This window comes from Coregonus clupeaformis, chromosome 35 (assembly GCF_020615455.1).
Source record: "Coregonus clupeaformis isolate EN_2021a chromosome 35, ASM2061545v1, whole genome shotgun sequence".
NCBI classification, from domain to species: domain Eukaryota; kingdom Metazoa; phylum Chordata; class Actinopteri; order Salmoniformes; family Salmonidae; genus Coregonus; species Coregonus clupeaformis.
This window is the reverse complement of record NC_059226.1, coordinates 6,686,776-6,695,422: the sequence shown is the minus strand read 5'-3', so window position 1 is coordinate 6,695,422 and position 8,647 is coordinate 6,686,776. Positions and strand designations below refer to the sequence as shown.

Below are 8,647 nucleotides of genomic sequence, written 5' to 3'. Positions count from 1 at the left end.
TCCTATCCGTCATGGGTTGGTAGGATAATCTTATCAATTAAACAGTTTTGCTTCCTTCCCTACATGGGCTTCAACCAGGTACCCTCTGCACACATTAACAACAGTCACCCTCGAAGCACCATTACTCGTCATTCAACAAAAGGCGCGACCTTGCAGAGCAAGTCAAAAAACCAATCTAAACTCTACTAGTTAACACCACTAACTAGCTAGCCATATCCCATCGGTAACACCCTTTTGACATCCTTCTCCGGAGCAACCATTGATCCGTGTACACTAAACGTAACCCATAATGACACTTACAGCTCTCTCACGTTCAGCTAACCCCAGTTGCTAACACCCACAGATCAACACCTAGAAACTCTCCAAACAACAAATAAAAACCATTCTCAAACAGCGTTCTGCCTTTCCCTCTATCATAGGGTTAAAACTAACTTGACAACTTTAACAATCGATTGCTCGAGTAGCTTCATGTTTGGTTCAGTTTATCTGTTATGATATTGTGTCAGTAATATCTCTGTAGTGACCTCAGCTACAAGTTCCTATATTCCTCAGTTGATGTTATCTTTCATACTCTGCTCCCTTCCAATACTGCTTCATTATCCGTGGTGTTTTTTTAATACTCTTTTTATTCTCTTTGTCCCCTTGCTTCACTTTCCATTAAGATAAGACACCCGCTTCCCTGTGCGTCGTCCCTATACTATACTATTATTATCCCCTTTATCAACGAAGATAATACCAATCCGCCATTACTAGAAGTCAGCAGATCTGGTAACTGTCCTTTCTAAGTAGGCTACAAGTAACAAACCAAACACTTGCTGTAGTTGACAAGCATATATTGAATTTATATCCATATTATCAATATCCAATTAATTGATAGACGTTACGCCACCATTCTCAATCGTTTAATCTAGCACACCATTATGCAACCCCCCAAAAATGTCTACCTCGAAATCATCTCGCTATTCCTGTTAAATAAGTGAGTCTTTCCATTTGAACCCAGCACACTGATAAATCTTCCATTCTACATCACCAAACCAAATACTTTGTAGTATCTATCTAAGCAACACATACCAACAGTAGAATTACACTCAGAAACCCAGATTTGTTTACTCTATGCCATTGCCCCAATGCTATTGAAATGACAATGAAATCCCACAAATTGCGCAATTATACTGGCTTATCTTCTCACCATCCGATACAAAACGAAGTTCCTTCACTACATCACCTTACCTCCGCAATGATAATTAGTTTAATGGAAACCCCAAATTGTCTTTGTACTATATTATACGTTATGTCTATAACTTCCACTCCTTATGGGCAGTTCATTTCTTAAACGTTATCTCTATCAAATGATCCATCAACGTCTCAAACTCAGAAAACCTGTATTTATTATTTACCACCCCTGACGTACGTCTACGTTTGGGTGAGCAAGTTAATACATACAGTGAGGGAAAAAAGTATTTGATCCCCTGCTGATTTTGTACGTTTGACCACTGACAAAGAAATGATCAGTCTATAATTTTAATGGTAGGTTTATTTGAACAGTGAGAGACAAAAAAATCCAGAAAAACGCATGTCAAAAATGTTATAAATTGATTTGCATTTTAATGAGGGAAATAAGTATTTGACCCCCTCTCAATCAGAAAGATTTCTGGCTCCTAGGTGTCTTTTATACAGGTAAAGAGCTGAGATTAGAAGCACACTCTTAAAGGGAGTGCTCCTAATCTCAGCTCGTTACCTGTATAAAAGACACCTGTCCACAGAAGCAATCAATCAGAATCCAAACTCTCCACCATGGCCAAGACCAAAGAGCTCTCCAAGGATGTCAGGGACAAGATTGTAGACCTACACAAGGCTGGAATGGTCTACAAGACCATCGCCAAGCAGCTTGGTGAGAAGGTGACAACAGCTGGTGCGATTATTCGCAAATGGAAGAAACACAAAATAACTGTCAATCTCCCTTGGCCTGGGGCTCCATGCAAGATCTCACCTCGTGGAGTTGCAATGATCATGAGAATGGTGAGGAATCAGCCCAGCACTACACGGGAGGATCTTGTCAATGATCTCAAGGCAGCTGGGACCATAGTCACCAAGAAAACAATTGGTAACACACTACGTCGTGAAGGACTGAAATCCTGCAGTGCCCGCAAGGTCCCCCAGCTCAAGAAAGCACATATACAGGCCCGTCTGAAGTTTGCCAATTAACATCTGAATGATTCAGAGGAGAACTGGGTGAAAGTGTTGTGGTCAGATGAGACCAAAATCGAGCTCTTTGGCATCAACTCAACTTGCCGTGTTTGGAGGAGGAGGAATGCTGCCTATGACCCTAAGAACACCATCCCCACCGTCAAACATGGAGTTGGAAACATTATGCTTTGGGGGTGTTTTTCTGCTAAGGGGACAGGACAACTTCACCGCATCAAAGGGACGATGGACGGGGCCATGTACCATCAAATATTGGGTGAGAACCTCCTTCCCTCAGCCAGGGCATTGAAAATGGGTTGTGGATGGGTATTCCAGCATGACAATGACCCAAAACACACGGCCAAGGCAACAAAGGAGTGGCTCAAGAAGAGGCACATTAAGGTCCTGGAGTGGCCTAGCCAGTCTCCAGACCTTAATCCCATAGAAAATCTGTGGAGGGAGCTGAAGGTTTGAGTTGCCAAACGTCAGGCTCAAAACCTTAATGACTTGGAGAAGATCTGCAAAGAGGAGTGGGACAAAATCCCTCCTGAGATGTGTGCAAACCTGGTGGCCAACTACAAGAAACGTCTGAACTACAACGTCAAAAAGGGTTTTGCCACCAAGTACTAAGTCATGTTTTGCAGAGGGGTCAAATACTTATTTCCCTCATTAAAATGCAAATAAATGTATAACATTTTTGACAATCTGGATTTTTTTGTTGTTATTCTGTCTCTCACTGTTCAAATAAACCTACCATTAAAATTATAGACTGATCATTTCTTTGTCAGTGGGCAAATGTACAAAATCAGCAGGGGATCAAATACTTTTTTCCCTCACTGTACATATTATTCAAATTATTACTATATCACCTCTCTAGTAATCGATTACACACATAAAATTCATCCTATTTTCACATCGTCACATACTCCATATAGAACGTTAGAAACTCCTAGATACTCACATCAAACAATCCCTTCGTGTTTTGTTTAACGATCCTCACTCAACACAAATCAACTTCTTCAAACATACTCCTATCGGAACCAAAAAAACAGATCAGATTGTAGTTTCAAGGACACTGACCTTCCTGTCATTGTATCCTCACCGGTTCTCTAACCTTCAGAAAACCCCTTCAAAGTCAAGCCTCTCATTAAAACATATACTTCTCCACTACACTTTAACATAACCCACGTTCTCCATACCACTCCTTTATATCATATGATGGGCATTGATGTGGTCCTCTGTAGCTCAGCTGGTAGAGCACGGCGCTTGTAACGCCAAGGTAGTGGGTTCGATCCCCGGGACCACACGTACACAAAAAAATGTATGCACGCATGACTGTAAGTCGCTTTGGATAAAAGCTTCTGCTAAATGGCATATTTTTTTATATTTATGTACGGAACCACAATATAATGTTATATCAAAGCTTATTATCCAAACTTATATCAACTTATCATACACATTCATATAATTTATAGGTCACTGGTTTCATTGACAGGCCTCCTCTACATCCTGCCTTATACCACAAATACAAAACTCTTGTCTCGATAGACTCTTCCACCAAAGGGACCAGAAGTACTGTATGTTAGTTTCCAATGCACGTTCCATGTTTAACGTCTGTTTATGACGAAGATGATTAAATAAGAAGTGATACACACACACATACACATGACCACACGCATGCACAAACACAAACAAACACAAACCACATACTAAACTAACCTCTCTCTTTTCTCTTTGTCTCTGTAGGTATCTCCATGCCCATTCCTGTCCTAGGCCTGCGGGACCACACCAAGGTGTTCAAAGACGGCAGCTGCCTGCTGAGAGATGACAGTTTTGTCCTGGTGGGCTCCTTCATGGCCTTCTTCGTCCCCCTCACCATCATGGTGGTCACCTACTTCCTGCCCTGCAGACTGAAGCTACCCTCTGCCTGGACCAGCTGGTTCCCCAGCCCAAATGGAGCGCCACCTTGACCCTGGGCTTCTTCCCCCAGGCGTCACTCTCCTCAGAGAAGCAATTCTTCAGGCTTTCGCTCAGCCGCGACACGGGAGGGGTAGGAGGAGGGGTCATCAGACCTGGGTGGATCCGCGGTAAAGGCATTACATCATGCAGTCATAAAGCAACGAGCAGAAGGCCTCCAAGGTCCTGGGCATGGTCTTCTTCCTGTTTTTGGTCATGTGGTGTCCATTCTTCTTTACCAACATACTGTCGGTGGTGTGCGGGGGTGGGGGGGGGGCTGCTGACTGTGTTTGTGTGGGTGGGATACCTCTCCTCAGCCGTCAACCATCTGGTATACACTCAACAAGACGTACCATGCATCCTTCTCCCGCTACATATGCTGCCAGGACAGCCCAAGGAGGAAGCCTCTGCAGCTTGTACTGGTCAACACCACCCTCCACTGGCATACAACTCCACTCAACTGGCCCTGCAGGAATTGGGTCCACAGCGCTGGAGGACCCAGGGATTCCTAGCTCTGTGGTGAGACTCAGGGGCCTTTTCTCAATACATAATCCTCACGTCCTCTCTCCTCTTTCCTCGCCTCCATCTCAAAACCCATTGGGTGAGATAGCCAGAGGTCTCTCCCCTCTGACCTTCTCCAATGGGTTTTGAAAAGGAGGCGAGGAGAGAGGACGCAAGCATTATGCAATTGAGAAAAGGCCATGCTGCCAGGAGCAGTCAGGAACAGGAAATAGGAAACAGGAGAGAGGATGGAGAATATATGCCTATGACAATATGTACCCTGTTGTACATGTCTAGCCCCCTGAAAGACGTGCACCAGTGTGACACCTGTGGGAAAACTTTGGTACCACCTGCCATCAATCCTGTCTGATGCCAGAGGCTATCCTGGACCCCACAGTAACTTCCTTGTTTAAGTAGGACAGCCTGATTTCTCTTCAAATCTCCTGGCATGACTGGTGAAGTGAGTACTCATTCACACAACATTAACCTTTTCATGTTTGAGTTCCAAATACTGTATCTCTAATGGCCCCCCAGCGTGAGTTTTCTTATGCGCATGATATCAGAATTCACTCACTGTTCTGAAATGTGATTGTTATGCAACAGGACAGTTAACCCACGCTGCCCTCAAACCAAGGCACACTGCCTGCTAATTATCTATAGGCTATGTTTCAACATGATTTTCTAAGAACAATTTGAAATGAGGTGCGTTCTGCCTCCTCATTAATTCACATAGAAGTATCCCATTTCACTGTTGCGGACAACTTACGTTTGAGGCATGCTATGCTAATGTAGGGCGAGTATGCAGACATTTGGCATCTCCATTCAGAACAGAACCTGCCCAAACTTTTTACCCCTGGCGCATTTTATGGCTGGCACCCGCATTGCCTTCACTGTTGTTTTCCTTACTAATAATTACTGTGTGCGTTCCTATCAAAGTAAGTGCCTTATTACTGTTGTGTCGAAAAAACGTTGCTAATTATGCTGTGAGACCAAGGAGAACCGCTGACGCTGTATTTTCATCATAAAGGTTTATTCATAACAAAGGGTTACAGCGTCGATTTACAGATACCTGCAGATATCTGGAGAATAATCGCCCCATCTCAAATATGATTATTCTGTCCTCCTTTGTTCAAAACATGGTATTTATATCCTATGCCCTATGTAATATAATATGGGTGGTTTTTCCTACCAACCAATCCCAGGAGGCCACCTAACAGACTTCCTCGGCTTTATGGTGCCCCTATAGAACTACTCCCCAGATGCTCCCTTTAAGCTGAGTCAACATCCTCTAAAACAATTTGAAACCATTAGCAAAGTCATAAATTCCTCAGATACTACATATTCCCCCCTTCGAGACAAATTAAGTCTCGAAAACAAAAAGAATAGAATTATGACAAATAACAATCTCTCTTATTGAGTATCTTTAACAATAAACCAAAAACAAATTTTTCTATGGAGTGTAAATACATTTCTATGAAATATGAACAAATCTTTATGGAGTGTGAATACATTTCTATGAAATATGAACAAATCTTTATGGAGTGTGAGAGCGAAAAACCTGTCTGGCAGCTTTCTTTCCAAATATCCCTCCATCAATCAAGACAGTAAAATTCTCTCACGGCCCCTCTGCCCCAGGCAACCACCTAAGTACTCCAGATCAATTCATAAATCTTTATCAATGCATTTGAAACTATGATGCAATTTGAATACACATGAAAGCCTCAGCAAACAAAATACAATCCAAAACGTCCACATTCAGGCTGGTCAACCCATCGAACCCTCCTGTGGATTCTCTCTATCCCTGCCTAGACTCAATATCCCTAAGCATTCACGAAATAAACAAAAACATCTGAGATTCCCACATGTACCCAATAACAGCAAATATCATTCTACAAAAATGTATACAGAAAGAATCTGACACAAATTATGTATTACACATGCAAATATGTCTATATATCATTGCAGACACTTGAATGTAGTCCACTACACTTCATCTCCTCAGCAGTGTCGACTTCCAATGCAACGTCGATGATGGAATCGGCACATTTCCACACCTTCCTTGTTCCACTTCCTCCAGTCCATTCATATTCTCCTTTCATATTGTCCCTTCATATTGTCCTTGTTTGAGCATTTGAATCCCCTCTACATATTCCCCCATATGCTTCTGGAAGAAAAGAAAAGACCAAACAGTATCTTTTGCAAAACAACACATTCAAATTAAAACATCAATATCAACAAAAAATATAAAAATGATATATAAAATGAATCACATTCTATTTCCCCCCTTTGATTCATAACAAAATACTAAAATCACACTAATATTGAAAACCTTTGATAATCAAAATTGATATCTATCTATCAATACTCCTTTGAGTCTTGACAGAAGGTTAAACCCTCTTATCGTTTCATTTGCAAAACCCTTCAAATTATAGGTAATATTATCTATATGATCTTCTCAAAATTTTACACCATACCATGGAAAAATCCCCACTTCTCTCTTAGACTTATCCTCCAATGGTAGGCTTCCCAGACTATGAAACTTCTCTCTTTCATAATCAGATTTATCTATGTCCCTTTCTTCCCCTCTTTTAATTTTAAAAACCTCATATGGAAGCTTCAACTTCAACATGTAACAACATCCTATCCATCCATAGGGTAAGAATATATTCTCTCACCACAAACCCCAGATGTTTCTAAAATCCCCCAATAGTCACATTACCATGCAAAAACTTCTCTCCTTACTAAATGAAACCTCAAAAGTTACATTATATTTCTCATTACTAACCTTATGTTCATGCTTACCCCAAAGTCATCATATAATCATCACCATCTGATATTCCCCTAAACATCCCTTTCCATCATATGTTTTATTAGAACAAAAACAGCTTTTAGCCCTCACTGGTTTCACCTCCAATGCTTCATGAAGCGCTATTAACTGATTTTCCTTCCTATCTAACAAATTCACATAGGGTAATTCATTTAACCAATAACACTTAGACCTATACCTAAACAAATGTTTCCACAACTACATTATTTTCTCTCTTAATGATTGCTGCTAATACAACATCCCTTATAAAACATAAGATTTACACATACTTGATAGAAGTTTAGCTACCTTCTAAGATTCAACCCCATTTTCTTTATGCTGAAATTCTCAACAGACATTTACCCTCAAGATTCCTCACTGATCTTACAGAATGAGGTAACTCCTTGAACTAAAGATTCCTACCTATAATAATAATAATAATATGCCATTTAGCAGACGCTTTTATCCAAAGCGACTTACAGTCATGCGTGCATACATTTTTTTTTGTGTATGGGTGGTCCCGGGGATCGAACCCACTACCTTGGCGTTACAAGCGCCGTGCTCTACCAGCTGAGCTACATAGGACCACTACCTGCCCATCCATCTTTAATTTTCCAAACAGAAAAATCAAATCCATATGCCTTCCATTTAGTTTCTCTCTTCCCTAACGAACTGTATTGATCAGATATATGTTCTTGTCTTTCATTAAAATCAAAGAACTCATCCTGTACCTCCATGATAGTATTCTGCACTATTTCAGATGAATCTGCATCATTCTCTACTACCATCTGCTCTCCTATCTCAACACTATCCTTACTACCATTGACAGCACTCTCCATCCGTATCATAAACTCCTTAGTCACTCTTGTTACATCCTTTAGTTTCAGAAAAGTTGTTGTTGGTGTCTGTGTCATATTTCCTACATTTGTTATTGCCGTCTTACCATTAACCTCTTTCAAAGTTACTATTAAAATAGTTGCTTTAGTTGATGTATTAACACCCTTAACTATTTCCAGTGGGAAAGTTACAGATATCCTCTGTGTAGTATTTACTGTTGGAGTGGCTACTGTAATATACTTCTCTTGAACTCCCTTGGTGACTGTGGAAGCTTCAACAGACTTCAAATCTTCCATCATGAGCGTCATCTTACGAGTTACATAGCCTTTTAACCAATAATTCTTAACCGGAACAAATTTTAAT

The 8,647-nt window shown here is 41.0% G+C and overlaps 1 pseudogene; it reads left to right on the top strand.

Moving 5' to 3' along the window:
• Window positions 1-3,923: 3,923 nt before the first annotated feature.
• Window positions 3,924-4,663, top strand: LOC121550630 (annotated as a pseudogene).
• Window positions 4,664-8,647: the final 3,984 nt, after the last annotated feature.